The sequence below is a fragment of the Cryptomeria japonica genome, chromosome 7 (assembly GCF_030272615.1).
Source record: "Cryptomeria japonica chromosome 7, Sugi_1.0, whole genome shotgun sequence".
NCBI lineage: Eukaryota > Viridiplantae > Streptophyta > Pinopsida > Cupressales > Cupressaceae > Cryptomeria > Cryptomeria japonica.
Genome location: NC_081411.1, coordinates 710,453,229 through 710,479,606, shown reverse-complemented (window position 1 = coordinate 710,479,606; position 26,378 = coordinate 710,453,229). Strand labels below are relative to the sequence as shown.

Below are 26,378 nucleotides of genomic sequence, written 5' to 3'. Positions count from 1 at the left end.
CAACTAACAGTAAAAAGAGACCAAGTCTTAGAAATCAAAAACAACAGCAACAAACACAAAAACAAACTACAGGGGCACCTTTCGCACCCCAGTGGCATCAATGACACTATTTCATTCATTGGACGGGAACTTGTACAGGTCCCTAGCCTCCTACTTATCCTCCTCCATGTCCGTAGTATGTTCCCTTAGCAGAGAGAGGGTGAGTGTCGAGCTATGTAAAACCTATATATGAAATTTGTTAAGGCCCACAATTTGGGCATCCCAGGCTTCCATCTTTCTCTTGAGCCGATTGACATCGTCCATGATAGCCTGCAATTCAAGCACAGGGCCCAGGTTCTCAATCCTCTGCGTGATGTCCAACACGTCCATGCACAACTTTTCCATTTGCTCTAGAGTAGAGACACCCTGGGGGTTCACAATAGCCATGTCATCTACAGTCTTATCCATCTCCTTAGCCACATCTTCAGCAGGGGGCAGTCAATATCATTACCCAGGCCCATCAGGGGGAGAGAGTTCATCACCTATTCCGCCATCTTTAAATCCGGGTCCAAGTTACTAGAGTCAAGGGCTTTGTTATCAAAATTTTCCTCACCCATGACACCTTGAGTGCCCATGTTCATAGGGGTCGTATCCTTAACATCAACAGAGTCCTGGGTTTGCATCTCAGAATTGCTCGTGCCAGTGGCACCGACAGTGGTCAGAACCATGGGGTCCCTAGTCATATCCACATCCACAACATCCCCATAAGGGGCCCCCATAGTGGTATTAGGGTCCTCTCCCTCCTTGTCCCCAATGGGGTCCTCCTCCAAGTCAATATTTTCAATCACAGGGGTCTTCTTTTTGGGCAAGATTTTGGAAGCCAATATGGAGGATCTCCTTTTAACCTCAGAATCAGGGGAAGGATTATCATTCTCAGCATCCTTAGAGGACGAATTGTCATCAAAGACAATACGTTTGTGTTTAACAAGGGTTTTGCCTTTACCCTTGGATAGGGAGCGGGAAGCACTAGGAGAGGCGGACAGAGTCAAACTGGGGGAGACCGCAGATAAGGAAACAACAGAGGCATAAGCAAGCACAGACATGGAGAAGTTGGTCGTAGCAAAGCCTTCATGAGGATACTGGAAAAATCTGGGGAAGGCCATAGATAGGGCAGCAAGCTGCTAAGGAGTAGGCATGGGAGATGAGAGAGCGAGAGGTTCCGAGGGGGGCAAAGGGCCTCATGGAATTTATACAACCTGTAAATGAGGCCCTAGTGAAGGAGGTAGGGTGGCTTATCCCCATGCTTGGGATCCATGGTGTCTTTAACAGAGCTTTCAATGGAATGCATTAAATAAAAGGGCAGACAAAGCAAATCATTATTGCAGAAATGATTCAGAAGGGGCAAATGATAGTAGTAAAATACGTTGTGCCTGCCCTCGAGAGTGAAGTGCTTCATGGTCATAAGGCATATCATGTTCCATGAGTGTTTGAGCTCCTCCCGAGCAAACCCACCCTGGAGTTTGACAGGTTCCTCGCAGTTGCGGAAGAAGAGTTTCAAACCTTCGCTATTGGCAACATGGCTGGTGCGCTTCCAGCATTGGCCATCGAGGGCCAGCTTTGTAGCCTGGGCAATAGTCTCCTCAGAGACATCAAAGGAAATGTCGCCCATCAAGACACACCTCCCAGCCCAGGAGGCAAAAGTAGTCGGGAGCTACTCATCGTGGCCCTACAGACATTCCAAAAAATCGACAACCCCTCCTTCAACGTAGAAATTCCAGACTAGGGGGTCATTTTTGAAATCATTCGAATTGTCTGGTTCGTATCTAACTCTATCTCCCCCCATTATCCTCCACCAACAGAGCTTCTTTAGTTATGAAAAAATTATCGCAGAGAAAGTTGCAGAGACCCTTCGCGAAGCAAGCCGAGAAAAGATAATGGGAAGTGTGCGAGCCTAGCGTCAATAAATGAGACATGAGGTTGGGCACATGGGAAAAATTGAAACCACTTTTAGTAATGATTTCTTGGTAAGGAATTTGCTGGTAGTAGCTCAATCATTGGTAAGAATTTTGGATTTCTCTTCCTGAAGAAGGAAGTTAACATGGTCCGAGAGGGAATTATGGCTCCTCCAACATCTCAAGCCTGAAAGATTTAGGCCAATGACTGCCAGGGCACGCGCCACTCTGTTGCCTTCCCTGTAGACATGCATAATTTTAAACGAATCAAGCCCAAAGATGAGCCTCAGGGTTTCCTTGTTGGTTCCCTCAATGGTCCAATTAAGCCTATTCTACCCTTTGACAACATCAATGATGAGCTTGGAGTCACCCTAAATGTCCATAATCCTAATTCCCATGGTGAGGGCGAGACGAATTCCCCAAGCTAAGGCCATAGCTTCAGTCTGATTAGAGGAATGCCCATTCAGGTTACCCACATAAGCAACAACAAGGGCCCCCAAATGGGTTCTGATAACCCCTCCACCAGCAGCTAGACCCCCTGATAGCCCTGTCAAAATTGAGTTTGAAATGTATAGTCGAAGGGGACCAAATTTTAGGAATTTAATCTTTATCTTTATTCCAATATAATTTTATTCATCTATTTATTTTAATTTATAAACACTTATTAATGTTAAAAAACTATTTTATATTAAAAACAAAAAAAAGATATGATAAAATATTTTTTCTACAAAAATATTTTTAAAAAATATTAAATAACAAATTGTCAAAAAATATTCTTTCTAAAAAGTAAATTTTATGTAAATTCAATTTATATTACCATTAAAAGAATTAATACAATAATTGCAACTTTCTTGCAAGTTACAACAAAAAAAAATTCATGCAGATAAATTATTTCAGAAGGACAAACAAGACCAATTTTATATGAATGAAAGCTAGCTACAAATTTATTTATTTTTCAATAAAAGTGGCATAGCCACTAAACTTTATTATATTATTTTTAAAATGATTATACAACGGGTTCAAACAAAGGCATACCGGCAGGAAAGAACCCGCAAGAAAACCTCTGGTTGTCGCCTTTAGAAAAGAAACTATAGATGACCCGAAATAGGAGGATCCTGATGACCCGAAATCTCACCCATACCCATATAGATGCCCTATGTACATAGACCCCATAGGCCATATATCTCAACTGATTAAAAAAAAAAAAAAACTCGGTTACAAAAAGCGAGGCTGAATTGCCAAAAGTTTACAACAAGAAGAACCAGGAGCCCATCAACTGATAACAACAGCAAGATATAAAATGAAGGAGGAGCATGCCGAGATACCAAGAAGTGAAACCAAGGAGGACCGAAACTAGAATAGACCGGAAATCTCCAACTCCATAGAATTGAGAAAATGAGAACTATCCAAAATCCATCTCATAAACAACCTACAAAAAAATATAAGATATCTGCAAAAGGTGGGAACAGTTAGTCCAAAAACCAATTACAAAAATTAATTAGAGCATGAAGACCAACTAATACTTCCCGTGCTCTGACCAAAACCTGGGGAGATATAAAACCAGACAAACTTTCCACAGATTTTAGAGCTTCATCAATAGTGTCACAAATCAGGCCCATTCTAATTTCAAAGAGCAAATTCCCATAGTGCCCGTCTTCCAAAAGATTTTGAACAGAAAGAAAGCCCCCATAAGGAAGAGTACCCTTATCAAAAATATAACTATCCAAAGTTGACCCAAGATGATGCATATCAAGCATTGGAGGTACCACAAATTTTGATGCAATAAGCTGGACCAGAGTCTTATCCCACAAAAGATCATAACATATAGTAAAAAAACGAGACAAAACTTCCGAGAAAGAGATAAAAGAAGGAGAGAGCAACCAACGATTACCCACCACCCTGCGAATTTCAGACTCCAACTCCAGATTATGCAAAACAAAAACTCTCCCAAGCTTCTCAGAAACATAACCATAGTTGTCAACAATGTCTTCCTCAGGAGTAGATACTATAACACGATAAGTCGGAAGAATAAAAGACATGAGGATTATTTACCTTTCCCTCAGAGAGAAGAATTCCTTAAAATACCATCGATGCAGGTAAACAAAATATTCTGCAGCAGAGTTAATATATAGCCGAAAGAAAACTAAATTAATTGGCCACCATACACTGTAATGAATGTCATCCGTGTGAGAAGTCAAGAAAAAACATGCCAAGAAATGCATCCCGATCGATCAAATAAACCAAGGCCTATAATAATGTAGCCACCTTTCATAATAATGAACGATCCGCTCATGTGAAAAAACAAGTCTCCAAAAAATCATTGTAAGAGATGCATCTCAGGTGAGCCACAAAATCATTAAACCTCATAATTACCTTTGTGAGAAGTACCATACTATCTCCACTGAAGCCGATAAACAGTACAACAGTAATCATTATATTGAGAGCCAAGGCACGTCACAATTAATCAAAAACATGTATTCCATATCCCACGCATGAGAGCAACCTTGAAAAAAGCTAATGATAAAGCATGCTGCCACTCTCAAAGCATTTTGGGGATAAAAAGAACGAAATAAAACCAATAAACATAGTCTCCCATAATGCTTATGACAGCTCGCAACCACACTATGTATATGGCAACAATTACCACATACAGAGATAGATTACCAGCTGAACATAAACACTTGTTTAAAATAATGCAACCAATAGAGCAACAAAGAAATGGTAGAGATTAAAGAATCAAAGGTGATTATTTTTCTTGTGATAGATACCTCAAACAATGCTCTAGTGGATGGAATGAAGGAGATTATATTGTTCAAATGGATAGTCACTAACTTGTTTACCAAACTGTCTTAAATAATGAAGTGTAAGGAAGACTTCCTCTTCTAATTAAAAAGATTATAAATAAGAAAAACTTACAAATTATGCAACTTTTCTTCTAGTTAAGAGTAATATTAATAAGGAAAACTTGGAGTATAAATAAAGAAAACTTGCAAATTATGCAACTTCTCTTCTAGTTAAGAATAATATTAGTAAGAAAAAACTTACAATTTTCATAAAATAAATACAATAATATATATTACATATCAATAATAAATTATAATCAGTTATTAATTACTAATTTACTAATAATAAATGTCAAAATCTTAAATTTTATATATTATGACAAGTTTCTAAATTTATATAAAAAAATACAAACTATTTAAAAAATTCATATTAAAATATTTTTAAAATTAAAAATAGTTATATCCTATTATTTCAATTATGATAAGTTTCTAAATTCATATTTAAGACAATCTTAATAACAAATTGGCTAATGGCCAAATGCACGCCAATTTAAATGATATTAGCCTAATACATCTCGACATAAAAATAAATATTTATGTTCTAAACATAAAGAAATTCAAAAACAACTAAAAAATCTATCATTCTTAAAAATTTGCTACTATAACACCCAATTTTTTAAACCAATCATATAATGTACTAAATAATTCCTACAATATTTTAAATTTCAAATTTATAAAAATCAAGATATTTTGAAAACAATATTAATAATCATTGGTTTTGATTGGTGCAAAACAATTTATTACTTAGATTTTAGTGAACTATTATAGCTACATTAAATTCTAATGAATACTAATTTTCAAATACTAAACTTAAATTTAACTATACTACTTGTCTTTTTTTTAAATAATTTGATTTTATACACATTGTATAATTCACAATCTAAATAAATTTTCTAACATCACAATCATCAAAAATATGTGTTTATGAAAACTATTATAAAGATTTTTACATGAAGCAAACTCTTCCATTATAAACTCTTCCATTATAAAGATTTTTAAATACGATCTCATGCAAATATGCAAAGATTTTTAAGCTATATGTAAATAGAAAATAGAATTGATAAGGCAGTCCAATTTTTTTTTACAGTTGATAGCAAAATGAAAAATAATTTACCTAAAAACTTAGTATTTTGCACGCAAATAACAACACAATTTAAAATAAATTAAATTGGTTGTATCAAATTTTAGATAAATGAACTATATTAGATTAAAATGTTAAATAATTATAAAATTATTAAGTTAATTAAATAATAAACTTAAAATTCATAATCAATGGATATTTCCCATAATATAAATTATAATTATATAGAAATCAAAATGAAGTTAGATTCGCAAGCTTTGACGGGCACTATAAGATTGGTATTTTCTACGGCACTATATGAAATCTATTCTACTAACAGGTGAAGAGCTGTATAACAGCGATTTTTGTGTTGTTGCAGGGATGTGTGCTGCATGGAATTTACAGCTCAGTGATATTATCCAAAAATGAGTAGGATAGAAGTTTAAGACCAAAAAATGTGGAGGTAGCACTAGCAGAATACAATGACATTGACAAAAAGGCATAAGATGATAGTCTTCAAAAATTTGTAATGAATGACATCTATATAGAGATACGCTTGGATACATTGCAATCGAATGTAACCACAGATTAAAACAGATAATAATTGATAAAATTCAAGATCAGATAGACCTGTATCTAAGATAGACTCTGTTCATGTAATATGAACATCCCAAAATGTGGCTGTATTGCTTCAAAATTCTATGCTTTAAACTATAGGGCTTCTTTCAGTTTTGTCTCACGCTCTTTATGCTTTGTTGGAGATTCCCATGTATTTGGCTGCAGAGAATATGAGAAAGGGTAAGCAGCTCTGTCCTCCATTTCCTTGGAGGACTATAGGGAGCTGATTCTCTAGAAATAGAAGATCAGTTAGGATATCAAATTGACAAGAATGGACCCTAATCGAGGTTCCATTGTGATGAAGCCTGAGAGTCGCTGGAATGAAGATCAGTTAGGATATCAAATTGACAAGAATGGACCCTAATCGAGGCTCCATTGTGATGAAGCCTGAGAGTCTCTGGAATGAAGAGGCGCGCAAGGATTTCTGATTACTGAGAACATTCTTGTTCTATAGAATGACTAATGTCACGTATGATTAAAAACTCTGGAAACCCACCGAATTTGGAAAACAAGTAAATGCAATGTTTGAAAAGAGAAAGTTGTCTCCACATTTGAAGTTTTGAAGAATTTGGTGAACTTGAAAGCAGGAGAACTTGGAAGTGAGTTGATGTTAATATTTGTCTCTCTACTAAGGTGATGAGTGCAGAACAACAGTGAGGGGTGACTTGAAAATTGGAACATCTTCAGAATAAAAAGCTTGATGTCTTAATGAATGACATAAATAAACTATTAAAGCATCTAAAGAATCAAGTTGTGAAATCTACAAATTTTATTCCTAAGGGAGAAATGCAATTGCAAAGAAATTCCTTTGATGATACAAAAATTGCAATAAATGCCCAAGAATCTGGCCTTGCAGTACCTTGTTGTTGTGCTTAGGCCCAACATTATCATTAAGTCCCAATTCAAATAATTCATGCTGTAGGTTGAGCATGATGGCACAAACAATAAGAATTGCATTTGAAACCAAGCCCAATATAATAAATGCCTACCTATTACTTCATTTGGAGATTAGAAAAGACAAAAACAGGGCCCTGCTGACATACCAGACAGATACAGAATCCAAAGCAATCTCTGCATTTGGCAACAATCCAGAAATGAGCACAAGTCCTTCTGTGTACCATATTTCCAACCTGGTCATTGAACATTGATTCACTTCACATAAACCTAAGTGTAAAAATCCTAGTCATGAACACTGAAATGACTGCAAGTACAGCGGAACGTAAAACCATACATCAATATAAAAGCAGAAGCCACAGTTAACTTGAAGTAAGACCAGAGTCCTGTAAAAGCATTGAGAGCCTAGTTACCAGAAACGCGACGGGAGACTTCCGTTTCGCGTTTCGATGGCAGAAACGGGTTTCCCGTTGTGGACAGCCGTTTCAGCCGTGATTTTTGTTTTTCTAACAGTTGCTGTTAAAATTTAAATAAAAACTTAAGATATTTTTATCTTTTTCCTAATTTGGAGGTGGAGTTTACATTAGTTTATAAATGCCAATAAAGCCCAAGCTGAACTTTACATTAATTTGTAATTTTTGTAAGCCCAGTTAAGTATCACACAAATTTATTTTTGTCCTCCTGATTTTATTATACTTATTGTGTGAAATGTTTTATATAAATTATTTTAAAATGAAAGAATGAAATCAAAGAATGTTTAAATTTTTTATAGAGATATATGTTTTATAATTTTTATTTTTAAAATTAATTATATTATATTTATATATATATATATATATATATATATATTAAAAATCCATTTCTTATAGGCAACCTTTTAAACTTCCGTTTCTCGTCACGTTGCCGTTGCAGTTGCGTTTCTCGTTTCTTGTTTCTGGTGACATAGATTGAGAGTGAACCCTGCCCATGTCTTCTTGCATTAAGTGCTAAAGAATATGTAAGCAGCAGTGATAATGACCAGAACCCACCATGAAAAACTCTGTGTTAAAGTTGCTCCTAGTAAGCCAAATAACAGCCAAGTTAGCAAAATATGAAGTAAAAATGTGCCTGCTGCCAGTGATGCCACTATGTTCTCAGCCTGCAGAAACCTTTATGTGGGATCATTTACTGCCAAGGAAAACAGCTGAGACATTAGCCCTCCGATAAAGATGGCTTCTTCTGCAGCTATTTCTTTGCTCACAATACAATTAGATCCCTCACAAGCTCTGAAACTAAATTTTATTGACACTATAAAGACTGGTATTTTCTACGGTACAACTTGAATTTGTGTTATCTCTAGTAAAATTTATAAGAAATTTATTGAACCACTAATTGTGATTGGTAGTTTGACTACCTGCTCATTTGGGAAGATTATAACTTATAGCCTTATGTTTTATTGAGGGCTCCCTACAATAATAAAAATGTAAGAGACTTGTGAGCACAACCTTACTCAATTGTCAATGTTCATGCACCGCCAATTTGAAGTTAGAGTTGGCTGCGATTCTCATTACATTGCTCAGCACTTCAAGTCTACGACCAAAGCATTTTAAGTTTAACTGTTGAAGGAGCAGGTGCAGACACCACAGTCATACAATAATTGGAGGGTAGCAGCGATGGGCAAAGAGAGAAAGCTAAACAGAAAAGTAACAAACTTTTTTCCAGCCTCGGCAAATATGAAATATAATTTTAAGGAATAATCATTCTATTGAACTTGAAGTTTGAACAAATGGGCTCTTCCCAATAATTAAACTCCTGTAACTTTTGCTGCTTTATAACTTTATTTTTAGGCATCTCACAATGATGGGATGTTAGGGCTGACACTGTTCTGTTTACCTAATTAATGCTGGTTTATTGGGTAAAGTTCAAAACCAATGATTAACCAGGGCTGTGTTGCAGCTGGAGTCCCTGCCTAATGAAAAAAAAATTAACAGAATTGTATCAACTAGTCATTATAAAACTGCTCTTGCTCGGTGCAATTAGGAATGAGTCGAATGACCATACAGCTAAAACAGTTAAAGAAAGCAACCATTGCAATCCAACTTGTAAATTTATTTTTTTTGGTCGGTAATAAGTGTTACATATTTTATTTTGAAAATTAGAGCTTACATATATGAGAAGTATATCATCATCCATCGAGCTCTGAGACGAAAAAAACAGAGCAAAACATATCTACCTACCCAAACACCCCCCACTACCCATTACATCTCCGAAAATACCACGAGTATGGCCATTCCCATAATCTGAAAACAGCCCCTACTCCCAAAGCCAAAGTTACAGAAACAAAAATTTACAGACAAGGGGTACCCAAAAACAAAAATCACCTAGACCAGAAAATAGAGACCCCTGGAAAAAAACAGAGAAAAAGGACACAGAGTTCACCGAGCCGCACCACCACCTGAGCCACATGCCCCCTACTTCCTCTTCGCCACCTTGCCACGCCTTCATCCTTGCTTGCCTCTGTCACTAGCCACACCCTTTGCAACCACCATGGCACCACCCCCAACTCTTTCTCTCTGTCGGAGCAGCGCCTTCAACAAGTCCCAAGCAATGAGGGCCTAAGCTCGACGCTCATCACGATTATACCCCGCAGGCCATCGCATGAAGGGCATTAACTCATAAATCTCAACCAATGTGGGGTTTTCAATTCATTCCTGAACATCAAAACTCGCTCCAAGAACCGCCCATTCCAGCACCAAATTCAAACCCACCAGCCACTCATCCTCCAAAATTGAACGCACCACCCACGAGACATTGTCTATGGAATCCCCCACCTCTAACCCTCAAGTCACCACCATTGTCACTATATCCATATTCGTTCAATGCCAGTGCTTCGCTTGCAAAAATACCTCTCCCAATAGCAGTTCCATCAAATGGATGAATTCATCATCCCCAAACTTGAACAGGCCCTTCATCTGTCTTGCCGAAACAAGCCCAAAGAATGCAGCTTGGGGTTTGGAGGTGATGTGGGGAAAATTCACCTCCATATTTCTCCCAACTACAAGCACAAAGAAGAATGAGACACGATCGAAAACGAGCCCTCTCAATTTATTGTCATTGTAGCACCCCTGAGACCCATCTATCACATCCCTTTCCTCCTCATTAATGCAAATATCGTTTCCCTACATGCCAAGGAATTTAATCGTTACTTGGGAGGGTGTGAGAATCCTCAGTTCCTACTTCCCCAACATCATGAAAATTCACTGCCCACTTTGAGAGCGAATCGGCCACCTGATTTGTCGTACGGCTCACATGTCCGATTTGGAAATTCCGAACAGTCGCCAACTCACTACGAATAGCCATAGTAAACTATTTCAAATGCCATGCATGAATTTCTCCCGAGATAATAGCATTTATATTGATTAAAGAGTCCCCTTCAAGGTGTAAGTTTGTGTACCCAAATTCTTCCTGAATTTTATTGCATTTAACGTTGCCAATGCTTCCGCAATGTTGTTTGTACCATCTCCACTCTTTGAGCCCCCATGGCTAGGATACTCCCCGTCCAGTCTCGAACAACAAATCCAATTCCGGATGGCCCCAGATTACCATTTGACACCTCATCAAAGTTAATTTTCAACCATGCAATCACTTATCACTTATCTAATCACTTATCACAGATTTAATGGGATTTGGATTCACTCGATTGAGCCCATTCACAGGCCAATCCAACTTGTAAATTTAATAAACAACAATTCATATATATTAATTGGTGGGTAGGAAATACATATGTAAATTTCTCCCACCAAATTTTATAAAAGCTGAAAGAAAAAAATAATGTGCTTTGCTTGCTAAAGCTTACAATCTTCTATGCTCAAGTGTAAGTTTTGCCATCATAATAATAAACAATTATCATTAAAGGCGCACAACTATAATAAATTTAATCTAAAGCTAATGAAACATTCCACTTAATTGAAGGTAAAGGTTATATAAAGCTAAGGTAAAAGTTCCATTAAGCACAATGGATAACAAATAAAGCACAACCATGAGATGGTATTTCTATAGATATTTTGTCACTTATCACTACAAGACTTCTATCATTCCAAACAATTAACCTCGTAGTGAATGCAAAGTATTTCCATCACAGCCTAAATTTCACAAAGATTATAGATATTACATCTCTCAGGTTAAAGAGAACCATGCATAGTTCACCTGCATATGCAACATACCAAATGAGTGTGAGATAACAAAATTGATAGCACGAATACCCAATAGAAAGTAGTTGTATTTAGAGGTGTAAGAATAACCTATCGTGTCAAATGAACATTAAAGATCATAAAACCACCATAATGGAAAATTGCATAAAGTTGCAGTAAGAAACTTGTCTTGGTGTCCTTTGCTATACAAACATGAGCCTCGTTGTTTGGTCCAATTATAGATCCTCTTGTAAGATTTGAATCTAAGGAAATTTGAAATCATTAGGTTTAAATGCAAGGTTCATCTAATGGAGAAAAAGTGGCCTTACTATTGTGAGGTATTCACACATCGCCCCATCGCCCCACTTTTTTCTGCTTTCTAGGTAGTGTCGAGTCTTAGCTATTAGCCTTTGCATTAGAGAGGTAAGGTGCTCAAATGGCTAGGAGTCAGGTGGATAGTCTTACATAAGTGTGCAGTAGGCTTGCAAAGTCTAGATATCATAATTTCAACCATGAGTGAGGAAAAATTGTCAATTTCAAGGTTATTTTAAGTGCTACTCTTGATGATGCGAATTTTCCCTTGAGTCTTTGTTTAAGAATTGAGCTTGATCTTTTGAATGAATTACTCCAAGAATTGAAGTCTTAATAAGTTCATTTGTAATCTACCTCATCTCTAAGTCTTCTCTAGGTTTTAACTTCATGACTTCACAGTTTGAAGCGAACTTCAGGTTTGAAGAGTTGGAAGCGAACTTCATGTTTGAAGGATTGAAATGAACTTCATGAGTTAAAGGATATGGAGTGAACTTCATGAGGGAGGAGACTAGAGCAAATTTCACTTTCAAGCTTTCATAGGCGAGATTGGCGATGAAGGAATGAAGTGAAGAGGTTGACAACACTTACTTCATGAGTTCACCTTTTGGAGCGAATTTCACCTTCAAGGCTTCATGAGTGAAATGGAAAGATAAAGAGATGAAAGAACCACTTACTTCATGATTAAGCATTCACAAGCGAATTTCATGAGTTAGACTTTTGGAGCGAATTTCCTCATGTTGAAAGTGGAAAAATAAGAGAAAGTCAAAATGCACCTACTCCATGATCAAACACCCAAGCGAGCTTCATGACTTCATGTTTTGGAACGAACTTCATGATTTCACCCCTTCAAGGCTTCATGAGCGAAATGGAAAGATAAAGAGATGAAAGAACCATTTACTTCATGATTAAGCATTCACAAGCGAACTTCATGAGTTGCCACTTTGGAGCGAACTTCATGAGTTAGACTTTTGGAGCGAATTTCCTCATGTTGAAAGTGGAAAAATGAGAGAAAGTCAAAATGCGCCTACTCCATGATCAAACACCCAAGCGATCTTCATGACTTCATGTTTTAGAACGAACTTCATGATTTCACCCCTTGGAGCGAACTTGAACTTCATGAGTTGGACTTTAGGAGCGAAATTCACAACTTCATGAGTCACAAGAGTGGAGCAAAATCTTTACTTCATGAGTTGAGCAACAAGAGTGAAATTCCTACTTCATGACTTCATGTTTTGGAGCGAATTTCTAACTTCATGAGTTGATAATCTCAAGCGAACTTCATGAGTTGGGGTATTGGAGCGAATTTCACCTTCAAGGCTTCATAAGCGAGATGGAAGAAAGGAGATGAAGGAAATTTGGAATCACTCACTTCATGTTCAAGCAATTGCAAGGTTCAAGTGAAATTTCTACTTCATGAATTAAGCTTTTGGAGCGAAATTTTGCAACTTCATGAGTTGCTAGTTTGGAACAAATTTTTGCAACTTCATGAGTTGCCCATTTGGAGCGAATTTCATGTTTGGGACATTTGGAGCGAAGTTCATACAAGTCTACTTCATGAGATGATGATTGGGAGCGAATTCCATTCAAATGAACGTCATGAATCAATACAATGGAGCGAACTTTATATTGAATGCACTTCATGAATTAGAGGTTGAGGGCGAATTTCATGATTTCAAAAAATGGAGTGAATTCCATATGAAGGTAAACTTCATGAATCCGAGGTTTGGAACAAACTTCAGGAGTTGAGGATTTGGAGCGAATTTCTACAAAAATGAACTCCATGACTCAGAAGCCACCTAGAACAATCTTCATCTTCAAACATACATAAGCGAATCTTCACTTCATGTTCAAACCTACATGAACAAATGTCAACTTCATGAATTAGCATGAATGAGTGAATTTCACAAACTCAACAACATGAGCAAACTTCATGAATTCAAGGAGAACGAACTTTACCTTCTAACATATAAAAGTGAACTTCATGAATGGACAAAGGGGAGCGAACTTCATGTTCCGAGTGTTAAACAGGTTTGATACCGGTAGTAAATTGAGGGAGGGCGGGGGGGGGGGGGGGGGGGGGGTGAATCAGTTTATTCACAAGTATAGCAATCAAATTCAATTTAAACCTTATACCGGAGCACCATACAATAAAAGATATAACATGATAGCACAACACACATAACACCAATATTTTGATATGGAAAACCCAGTAAAGAGAAAAGCCATGGTGGGAAACCCTACCCGCAGTCAAATGAATACTCTACAGTAGTATTGTGAATAATTACAAAGGGGTCTATACATGCAGAAAGGCCAATAGCCTAGAGCGCACTGCTCATCACAAAGGGAAGTCTCACTGACTTACAAAAATCATCAGACTACAATCCGGAAACAAGTGAACTCTAAAAGTAGTATCTACCAATGCTTGATACAGTTCCGGTTAAGCACAGATGTCTGCTCTACAATACAAAACCTTTCCAACCTTCACCAAAATGATATGACTCTATTCGCACATAAACCTTTCTCTGATAATGCATACATAACCATAAATCCCATGACCCATACAATTGCATGAACAAGTCACCTATAAATACAAATCATCAACCTTATTGACAAGGTCGGCTAAACCCTAAAACCCATAAACCATTATTACAAAAATTACATCACACGATACCACCAGACCAATATTATGATTTACATTACATAGCATGGACCTAAATCAAATTCCCAAACAATTACATCTGCCAAAAATTCAGCTAAGACCAAAATCCAACACGCTTCACCAACCGGTAAAAACCCTCAGTGAAATAACAGAAAGTCCAACCGGATCCAAATAGGACCATCATAACATCACACCATCCAATGCAATGCCACCAAATAGTTAGGACATAATCAAGAATCACCTTCAGCACAATAGAAACCATTCCCATAAGTCGGATCAAGATCGTCTGACCAAATCACCAAATACTGCTTATTAGTAAAGCTAGCCGATACAAGGAAATACCAACCGGAAACAAAAGCGATAGCAACCGAGATACCAAATCATGAACCAACAGAGTATAGCAAGCATATAACCATCCAGAATAAGCATCCAAAACCGATTCCAGAGATCTGATCATACCGGATCAGAATCATAGCCAAAACCACGATGATCACCAAGACTAACCAGGATAGATCCAACCGCGATAGCCTCCAACCGGAATACAGTGTTGACATCAATGACAACACTTAACCAAATCAAGCATATTGTCAACAATCTCCCCCTTTGGCATTGATGGCAACACTGAATGTGAAAAACATCCAAGTTCCAAGGAATGCCAACAAACTCCCAAAAGCCAACAATTTCCCCAAGGGCTGGTCTGATCTGAAATATGTAACTCCCCCTAAGATTAACATCTCTCCCAAAAAGATCTAACTGTTTTTCACATGAACATCTCTCCCCCTTTGACATCAATGACAAAAGACGGATACCAAGCCAAGAATACTAAGCCAAACAACTGTCTACTCCCCCTGAGTAGTAGCACCATCTCATCAACCCGGATCAGAAACATATGTCTGATAAGCTCACCGGATTGATGCATTCCTGCACCATTAAGTCTCTTCCGAAGGGGTGGTGACCCCCAAAAGGTCTCTGAGATACTCAAAAGTGTCTTTAGGCAAGGGTTTAGTTGGAATATCTGCAATCCGTTCCTTAGTAGGCACATAAACCAATCTGACTTCCTTTGCTTCAACCTTTTCCTTCAAGAAATTATACCTTATAGAAATGTGTTTTGATTTGGAATGAAATACCGGATTCTTTGACATATCAATAGCAGCAGTATTATCACAGTGAATAACAATAGGCTCATCATAACTCACCCTTATATCCTTAAACATTTGTTTCATCCATAAAATCTGAGTGCAGTGTTGGTAGTAGCAACTACATATTCCGCTTCAGCAGTAGACAATGAAGTGCGTGATTGTTTCTTGCTAATCCATGAAACCAACTTCTTCCCAAGAAAGAATGCACCGCCAGTAGTGCTCTTCCGGTCATCCACATCTCCTGCCCAATCAAAATCTGTATAGGCACATAATCTGAAATCATCATTCTTTGGTTACCATAACCCAAAATCTGTTGTACCTGCCAAATATTTGAATATCCTCTTAATAGCAATATCATAAGTTTCTTTAGGATCTGACTGAAATCTAGAAGCAATACAGACAACATTCATTATATTAGGTCTAGTTTGAGTTAGGTACAACAAACCACCAATCATTGATTTGTATTTGCTTGGATTCACTTTAGGGGATTCATCATCTTTTGACAATTTGCAACTGGTTATCATAGGAGTACCAACAGGTTTAGAGTTCTCAAATCCAAATTTCTTAAGTAGTTCCTTCAATATTTAGTTTGACAAATGAAGATACCTTATCAATCTGAGTAATCTGCAAACCTAAGAAAAATTTCATCTCACCAATCATAGACATTTCAAATTCATTCTTCATATCATCAGCAAATTTCATGCATAGACCTTCTCCTCCAAAAATGATATCATCCACAAAGACTTCAATGATCAATATGTCATCATGCTCAATTTTGTAATATAAGTTACTATCAGCATTACCTTTACTAAAGCCAATTTTGAAAGATATTTATCCAATCTAGCATACCATGCTCTAGGGGCTTGTTTTAGTCCATATAAAGCTTTCTTCAGTCTGCAAACCATCTCTCTGTCCTCTGATAAAGAAAATCCATCTGGCTGCTCAATGTAAACTTCCTCTTCAAAATCTCCATTCATAAAAGTACATTTGACATCCATCTGATATACCTTGTAATTCTTGTGTGCAGCATAAGCAAGAAATAATCTTACAACCTCAATTCTTGCAACCAGAGCATAAGTCTCTCCATAATCAACTCCTCCTTCCTATGAATAACCTTTGCAAACCAATCTAGCCTTGTTTCTCACAACTTGACCTTCTTCATTTAATTTATTCCTGAAAACCCATTTAGTACCAATAATATTCTTGTCTTTAGGTCTAGGTACTAGTTCCCATGTCTTATTCTTTTCTATCTGATCTAATTCCTCTTCCATTGTTTTTATCCAATTTTCATCCTTACTTGCTTCAATGAAAGATTCCGGTTCAATTTGAGAAATTAAACATACCTCTTCAACAACTAACCTTCTTCTAGTCATCACACCTTTCCTTTTATCTCCAATGATTTGATCTTTAGAATGATTGAATTTCACATACTTGGGAGTCTTTGAATTTTCTTGATTTTCTGACTCTCTTTGCTGTTCATCTATTACTGTTGAATTTTCTAATGTTACTGGAGTGACAGGTTCACTGTTCTGATCTGATTCTTGCATTACCAGTTCTGATATGATAAATTCATTTTCCAATCCATAGTCATATGATCTGCTCTAATTATTGCCTTGCTCATCCACCTTGACATTAATGCTTTCAATTATCCTATTCAATCTTTTGTTATAACATCTATATGCCTTGCTCTTAGTATAATAACCCAGAAATATTCCTTCATCACTTCTAGGATCAAACTTTCCTATTGCATCATCTCTTCTAATGTAACATTTACTTCCAAAAATTCTGAAATATCTAACAATAGGAGTATGACCAAACCATAATTCATAAGGAGTCTTACCGGTATCACTTTTTATGTGTACTCTGTTGAAAGTGAATACATCGGTATTGACAGCTTCCCTCCAATAGATATCAGGTAATCTAACCTCAGTCATCATTGTCCTAGCAGCATCCAATATAGTTATGTTCTTCATTTCCACTAATCCATTCTGTTGTGGTGTCCTAGGTGCAGAAAGTTGTCTTTTGATTTCATTCCTTTCACAAAAGTTGTTGACCTCACTGGATGTAATCTCACTGCCTTGATCTAACCTTAAACATTTCATCTTCAGTCCTGTCTCAGTCTTAACCATAGCCTTAAAGATTTTGAATTTCTCAAGAGCTTCAGATTTTTCCTTCAAAAATGCTATCCACATCTTTCTAGAATAATCATCAATAATCAACATAAAGTATCTATCACCTTGAAAGCTTTTAGTCCTTTTCCGGTCCACATAGATCAGTATGAATAAGATCAAGAATTTCATTAGATTTATCATGTATGCTTCTGAAAAAAGTTCTTACTTGCTTACCTATTTGACATTCTCTACATACCGGATTATGAGGTTTAACAATTTTGGGCAAATCTCTGACAACCGGTATTGAACCGATCTTCACTATGCAATCAAAATTTACATGACACATCCTCTTATGCCATAACCAACTTTCATCGATCCGAGCAATCAAGCAAGTCTTCTCACCGGAGTTCAAATGAAAGATGTTACCTTTGGTTTGTGTCCCGGTAGCAATCTCTAGTCCAAATCTATTGATGATCTTGACTTTCCATCCTTGAATTGCAAATGAAATCCTCTATCCACCATCTGACCTACACTTAAAAGATTATGCTTTAAGCCTTCAACATAGTAAACATTATCAGTATTTGTCTTACCATCCAATGATATTGTTCCTTTGCCTTTGATTCTACATGCCTTGTTGTCTCCAAATCTAACTAATTCACCATCAAATTCTTGCAGCGTTAGAAATTTCCTCTTGTCACCAGTCATGTGATGTGAGCATCCACTGTCTATGACCCATTCATCTTTCTCTTCAATCTTTGCAGCTAAAGCCTTCTCTTCGGTGTGAGTTTCTTTGACAGCAGGTTCCGAAGAATCATTCTTGATAGCAATAAAGACCCAATCTTTGCCTGAACTTCCATTACCGGTACCACTCACAGGTTCATCATCCTCATCATCATCAATAACACCAAAATCATCATCACTAGCATAATAGTATGATTTATCTTTATTCCTTCTGAATCTAGGTCTGCTTTGATATTCAGGATTAGGCTTATAATTCCCCACAAATTTTCCATGATTTCTAGCAGCTCTTTCAAGACATCTAGAAGCAAAATGACCAATCTTATTGCATGAAAAACATTTAAAGGGGACTTTTCCTTCATACTCACTTCCAACTGGTCCTTTAGGAATTCTTCTAGCAATCAGGGCTTCCAACTCTTCAAGTTCTCTTTCTTCTCTCTCAATATCCTCCATATCTTTAGCATATAACTCTTTCCAATCTATAATCTGCTTACTGGATGCAGATGCCTTAAATGCAGTCTCAGTTTTAGCAGCATTCTAATCTCCAAGTTCTTCAAGTTCAAAAGCAGTCAATTTCCCAAACAATGTATCTCTGGTAACAGGGGTACTTGACAATGTCCAAAGTTCATTGATTGCAATAGCCTTCATTTTGTAAGCTAGAGGTAGAACTCTCAGAATCTTTGACACAATCTCATCCTCACTGACTGATCCACCGCAACATTTGATGCACATGACAATCTCATTCACTCTATCCATGAAAGAACTTATCTTCTCATCTTCTTCCATCTTCAAAGTTTCATATCTTACCCGGAAACCTTCAAGTTTTGTAATCTTTACTGCCTGGTCACCTTCATAAAGGGTTTCAAGTTTCAACCAAATCTGCTTTGCATTCTCCAATTCTATGACACTCAATAGCTTCTCATCAGATAGGGCGCTTAACAATGCTTCTTTCACTCTAACACAATTTTTAGCTTTCTTCTGTTCATCATCAGGTGTCAGTGTTCCAGAATTAGGATCATGAAGTGTATATCCTTTCTCCACTATCTCCCAAACTTTTGTTCCAAGACATCTAAGATGAATCTTCATTCGCTCCTTCCATATTTTGTAATTTGTAGCATCAAACCTAGGACTCTCCTTCCGGTAGGAGTTAAAGGTGGAACTAGATGCCAATGCCATCGGACCTCCCCAAGCGATTAAGCTTCTGTAGATAGGACCTCGCTCTGATACCAATTGTTAAACAGGTCTGATACCGGGAGTAAACTGGGAGGGGCGGGGTGAATCAAGTATAGCAATTAAATTCAATTTAAACCTTATACCGGAGCAAAATAAAATGAAAGATATAATATGATAGCACAACACACATAACACCAATATTTTGAAGTGGAAAAACCGATAAAGGGAAAAACCACGGTGGGAAACCTTACCCACAGTCAAATGAATACTCTGCAATAGTATTGTGAATAATTACAAAGGGGTCTACACATGCAAAAAGGCCAACAGCTTAGAGCGCACTGCTCATCACAAAGGGAAGTCTCACTGACTTACAAAAATCATCAGACTACAATCCAGAAAGAAGTAATTTGTGGAAGTAGCATCTACCAATGCCTGATACAGTTCCGGTTAAACACAGATGTCTGCTCTGCAATACAAAACCTTTCCAAACTTTACCAAAATGATATGACTCTATCCGCACATAAACCTTTCTCTGATAGTGCAGACATAACCACCAATCCCATGACCCATACAATTACATGAACAAGTCACCTATAAATACAAATCATCAACCTTATTAACAAGGTCGGTTAAACCCTAAAACCCATAAAACATTATTACAAAAATTACATCACACGATACCACCGAACCAATATTATGATTTACATTACATAGCATGGACCTAAATCAAATTCCCAAACAATTACATCTGCCAGAAATTCAACTAAGACCAAAATCCAACACGGTTCACCAACTGGTAGAAACCCTCAGTGAAATAACAGAAAGTCCAACCGGATCCAAATAGGACCTTCATAACAGCACACCATCCAATGCAACGCCACCAAATAGTTAGGACATAATCAGGAATCACCTTCAGCACAATAGAAACCATTCCCATAAGTCGGATCAAGAACGTATGACCAAATAGGACCATCATAACAGCACACCATCCAATGCAACGCCACCAAATAGTTAGGACATAATCAGGAATCACCTTCAGCACAATAGAAACCATTCCCATAAGTCGGATCAAGATTGTATGACCAAATCACCAAATACTGCTTATCGGTAAAGCTAGTTGGTACAAGGAAATACCAACCGGGAACAAAAGCGATAGCAACTAGAATACCAAATCATGAACCAACAGAATATAGCAAGCACATAACCATCCAGAATAAGCATCCAAAACCAATTCCAAAGATCTAATCATACCGGATCAGAATCATAGCCAAAACCACGATGATCGCCAAGACTAACTAGGATAGCCTCCAACCGGGTTAGCCTCTAGCCGGGATACAATGTTGACATCAATGACAACACTTAACCAAATCAAGCATATTGTCAACACCAAGCTACAAGGGTGAATTTCAAGTGTAAAAGTTACAAAGTGAATTCTACTTCGCGTGCTCCTAATTGAGGGTGAATTGGCAAGATTGACTAAAATCACCAAATATTGCTTACTGGTAAAGCTAGCCGATACAACGAAATACCAACCGAGAACAAAAGCGATGGCAACCGAGATACCAAATCATGAACCAATAGAATATAGCAAGCATATAAGCATCCAAAACCGATTCCAAAAATCTGATCATACCGGATCAAAATCATAGACAAAACCACGATGATCACCAAGACTAATCGGGATAGGTCCAACCGGGATAGTCTCCAACCGGGATAGCCTCCAGCCGAGATATAGTGTTGACATCAATGACAACACTTAACCAAATCAAGCATATTGTCAACACCGAGCTTCAAGGGTGAATTTCAAGTGTAAAGGTTACAGAGTGAATTCTACTTCATGTGTTCCTAATTGAGGGTGAATTGGCAAGATTGACTACAAGACCACTACATTGAAAGAAATTTGATGATTGGAAAGAATCACTTTGAGTTGAAAGGATGAAAAGTGAGAATTCAAAGATCACTTCATGAGAAGCAAGGCGAACTTCATGAGCAGAGGCTTGGGAATAGACTTCAAGAGCTCCTCTTCACGAGTAAAAAGCAACTTCAAGTGTTGCTTCATGATGGCGAATCCTATTATATGCTTTAATTAAACCTATCTATCAAGTGTATTTGATACTTGCTTGTTTGTTTTGCAAGAGATTAGTAAGAAGGAAATAAGGGGATCAAACAAGAAGCATTCACTTGCACGAAGACATGATCTACAACATCAACGATATGAAGTCACAAGAGAAGGAATTCCAAAGGAGAGATACAAAGATGACATCAAAAGTTCATTCTAAGCCAGTCTAGAAGATAGTTTCAGAAGAGTTAATCAAAGTTAGAAGATCATCACCATCGTTGAAGCTAGATAATGTTGAGTATAAAGAGATATCTCTCAACATCCCTTCATGATGATGAATCAAATCAAGTTTATAAGTGCAAGATTGAGGTGGAAGCCCAGTTACTACCCCCACCAATCCGAGGGGTCCACATCAACACGTCTAAGTTCAATGAATCAAGCTCATATATGAAGGCACAAACTCTGATGTACCTACCCCTTATGTCAATTGGTCCACACTCTCTGAATGTAATTTTCTCATTGGCTCAGGAGAGTTTGTTGTAACAAACCCTAATTAGAATTTTCATTGTAAAATCTTGGCCATTGATGGAGATTCAATCCTGGTCATTCATTGTAAATGAGCTCTCTATAAAAGCTTAGGCTCTTCATTTGTAAAGGTTAATAGCTAATAGTTAGTAGCAAATAAATAGGAGAAGAATAGAATAGCAATTAGAGTAGAGTAGGAGGAGAAGGCAAAAATTGTTGCCTAAGTTGTAAATGAACTCCATTTTCATTGAAGTTATAGTGAAGTGTGTTGTTTCTTTACAATGTGCATGGTTTCTTGTTGGATCTTCATGTTAGATGATAAATAAATTAGATTGAATGGAGGAATTTGTTGAATGCATTCATGTGGAATCCGTTTAATCCATACCACTAGCCTCTTACTGATTGTAAGTGTGCCTTATGTGGTCAACTGGAATGATATAAGCTTAACTTCAAATTGTTCTACACTCATTGCTTATGCATTAACTTGAATGGTGATCAATGTTTGATGGTATTGATTTGAATATCTTTGAAACATCCTTAGAAGATTGCATTGAGCTTGTGTCAAATTGTTCAGTTTGACGGTGAGACCTCGCTCAGTAGGATTCCACCAATTCATTCATCTATATTCCTACATTCTAGGTCCTAGAATAGACTCTCTGAATGCTTTCCTTTTGCCCTTTTTTTTTCAATTCAAGTTAGTTTAGGATCAAAAAGCATCACTGTATTGTAACATTAGATGACCTAAGTTCTAGCAAATCAAGCATTCAAACATTCAAATGTAAGTCCCCTTGTGACTCTAGCACAATCACATCAACCAACGGAGTTTATCCACACGTAGTGACCCTACATTCATGAACCTTGCAGTCTTCTCAAGTAATCCTTAAGCTAAACTTCAGCATTTGAGAGATTTTGTTTAAGAGAGGATAAGATACTCTTGGGTATTGTATTCTGTGTTCGCATGTGCATAAAAATCACATCAACACCTACAAAGGGAAAATTATGTTCCCTGAAGAGCTAGCCAATTTCAATTCATAGTTCATACATTCAAATATCTCCAACTAGTTAAACTGGTGAAGCTATCTAATTATAGATAAGAAAAATGAAGATTCTAAATATAGAAAAGGAAAGTGCAGACGTGTTGGTGTGTATTGTATCATTCACTGAACATTAGAATAAAATGTCCAAGGACACTCTACCCTCTCTTGAATAAAATCACTACATGTGCTAAGATTGCGTGAAGATCACATGGCGACTCCAAGGTTTACGACTTTATGTTGGATAGATTCCTTGGTGGTGTTTGCTGAAATACATGGGGGACATATGCTCAACTGATATCATTCACAAGTTAGGACTTAGATGAATTTGACAATAAATTCTATCTTTTTCTTTTGGATTTTCAATTTTGGATCTGTTGGTGTACGTTTTATCATTTACCGAACATTAGAATAAAATATCACAAGGATACTCTATCCTCTCCTGAACAAAATCACCCCTTGTGCCAAGATTGCGAGAAGACCACAAGGCGACTCCAAGGTATATATGTGCGAACAAGCGACTTTATGTTGGATAGCTTCCTTGGTTATGTATGCTGAAATACAAAGGGGACTTACGCTTGGCTTGTTCAATTCACAATGGAGGTTTATCGTTTGAGTTTTGGATCATGGTTTTCAAGAAAACTGAAGAGGAGATAAGGGTTTAGGAATTCTAATCTATCCCTAAGAATTCAAGAGACAGTAAAGACTGGGTGAAACTAATAACAACACTTTGTTTCACCACACTTGGGACAACTACGCAAAGCATGTGCAATCTTCTAGGGTTATGCTCAAGATTTTCACACTTATGAATAATACCAACAATTGAACAATATTACTCAAAGTAGAAGTTAAACATCCACATCAAAGCTCAGGCTAACTTTACACATTGAATGAAAATCATCCATCCAACAAAAGTATGAGCAAAAAGTTTCACCAATCTAAACTATCGAATCCTTCATTCATCTAACATACATGAAATAAAATCTAAACTATGATGAGGGCTAAGAACCATGCCAACTCCAAAATAAAAGAGAATCGCCATCAATTCGAACAATGCATTACTTATTACTTTGGCAATTGTATGCAACAATTGCTTATCTCAACATGTTTTGCAACATGCTCCCATAATTTACAAATGAGGGGTGAACTCAATTTATAGGCTCCCCAATTACAATTCAATGGCCAAGATTGATTTCCAATCAACGGTTGAGATTAAAACAACCTAACCCTAATCAAAGTTTCCCAAAATAGATCAAATATTCATCGAATGAGAGACAAGTGGCACAAGATGCTATCTTTTAAGATTGCACCCCCTTCTTCTGCTAAGAGGTAGTGTGTTCAATGAACCTAGACATGTTGACTTGAATTCCCCAATTTGTGCCAAAAAATTTGCCTAAGTATGAAAATTTGTCTAGAATACTCTTCTTGCAGCCAATTTATGTTGCACGTGGGAGCCTGTCTTTGACTCTTCAAAAATGAAATCCTTCAAGAAATCTGGAATTTCTTTCCATACTTTCACCAAGTCTGAAGACTTTTCGTTCTTGATGCCTGGAGACTCTTTCAGGTGCCTTGAATTTGGAGAAGAATTTGATTCATCTCCTCTTTATTTTCCTCTTTGTTCTTCTTCTTTCTTCTTGTTTCCTCTCCAACATTTAGTCAAAATTTGATTCTTTTGGTTGTGGAAAATTCCACACTTAGCCATTTTTCATGTATCAAACTTTTATCAACCCGTTCGTTTGGTTGACCCTTGATTTCATGTGCTTGTCAAATTTATTTTCCTACTTGATTGCTGGTTTGATTTCAGGTGAATTTGTCAAAATTTGTCTTTCCTCATGGCATGCCAACTTGACTGTCTTCTTGTCTAATGGAACAAATTTGAGGTCACTGATCCGACATCTTCACATATTCCATTTATGCCTTGGACAAATTCATGTCTGAGTTTGATCAACCTACTTGGACAATTTTCAGTTTTGTCTTATGTCCTGACCGTGAATGTGCCAATTTATGTTTTCTCCCTCTTAGGCTATCTTAAACTAGGAACTTGAATGTGTGTGACATATTAGGGTTTGTGGCTTGGAACAAATTTGTGTCAGTCTTTATGTCTTGGCATGCTTCATGTCAATTGGCTTATCCTCGGACTTGGAATATTCTTGGACAATCATCCTTCATGTTTGATGGATCGGAAAAGTTCGGACAGTCACATGTCCTCTTGTCTTTGGCACATTTCGGAAATATAATCAGACAATTTGTCTTGCTCTTTGTCATGTCATCTTGGTAGGCTTCGGAAGTATGATCGGACAAATTGTCTTCCAATTTGTTAGGCCATCTTGTTCTTGGAAGGACAAATTTCATGCTTTGGATTGTTTGGCATGCTCGAAGACTTTCCTCTTGGCAAGGCGTAGTTCACATATCCTTGGACAATTTTTAATTTGCTCTTGATTTAATTGGACAAGACCTTGGACAATTTTCTCCTTGATCAACACAAACTTGGAAGGCTTGGAATATGCTAAGACATATTGTCTTGTCCCTGTGCTTATCAAATTTGGAGGTCTGATCACCAAGCTTTACTCATTCTTTCCATGTCATGCGCTTAGAAGATCATTCTCCAAGCCTTCTCTCCTTATTATCATGCGAACCTTATTATGTTTCCCTTCAAATTTTGGCGGTCTTGAGAGAAATTACTCAGGCCAATCTACTGTTCTGTGTTCATCTTTAACTGCTGTTCTTGACTAGTTTGGACAAAATTCGAACAGTCTTGCTATGCCACAACCAAATTTGCTTTATGCCAATCTGATTTCTGAACTTGGAGAATTCAGTTTACTTGTCCTGATCGATGTTCATGACAGAATTTTTCACAAAGATTCCTTTGCTTTCACACAAACATCTTTCTCATGCCTTAAGCGAATTTATTGTGAACATGGCGAGCTTTTGAGTTTGATATGCTTGGTTTCTTATTGTCATGGCAAATTTTACTGTCTCTGATCATATTTTGATTGCTTCTCCATGTTCTTCATGTTTGGAAGCTGCTTACTTTAGCTCATCCTTGGCAAATTCTAGGCATAGGCTTATGCTCCAACTTTGGCGAACTTGGATGATGTCTTGACATGTATCAT

At 37.1% G+C, this 26,378-nt stretch overlaps 1 protein-coding gene across 1 annotated transcript in view; it reads right to left on the bottom strand.

Moving 5' to 3' along the window:
• Positions 1–5,930: 5,930 nt before the first annotated feature.
• Positions 5,931–26,378, bottom strand: part of LOC131040273 (uncharacterized) — a 102,916-nt gene continuing 82,468 nt past the window's right edge. The window contains exon 6 of the transcript XR_009358377.1: positions 5,931–7,582. The gene's annotated coding sequence lies outside the window, so the exon portion shown is untranslated. The remainder of the gene's footprint in view (positions 7,583–26,378) is intronic.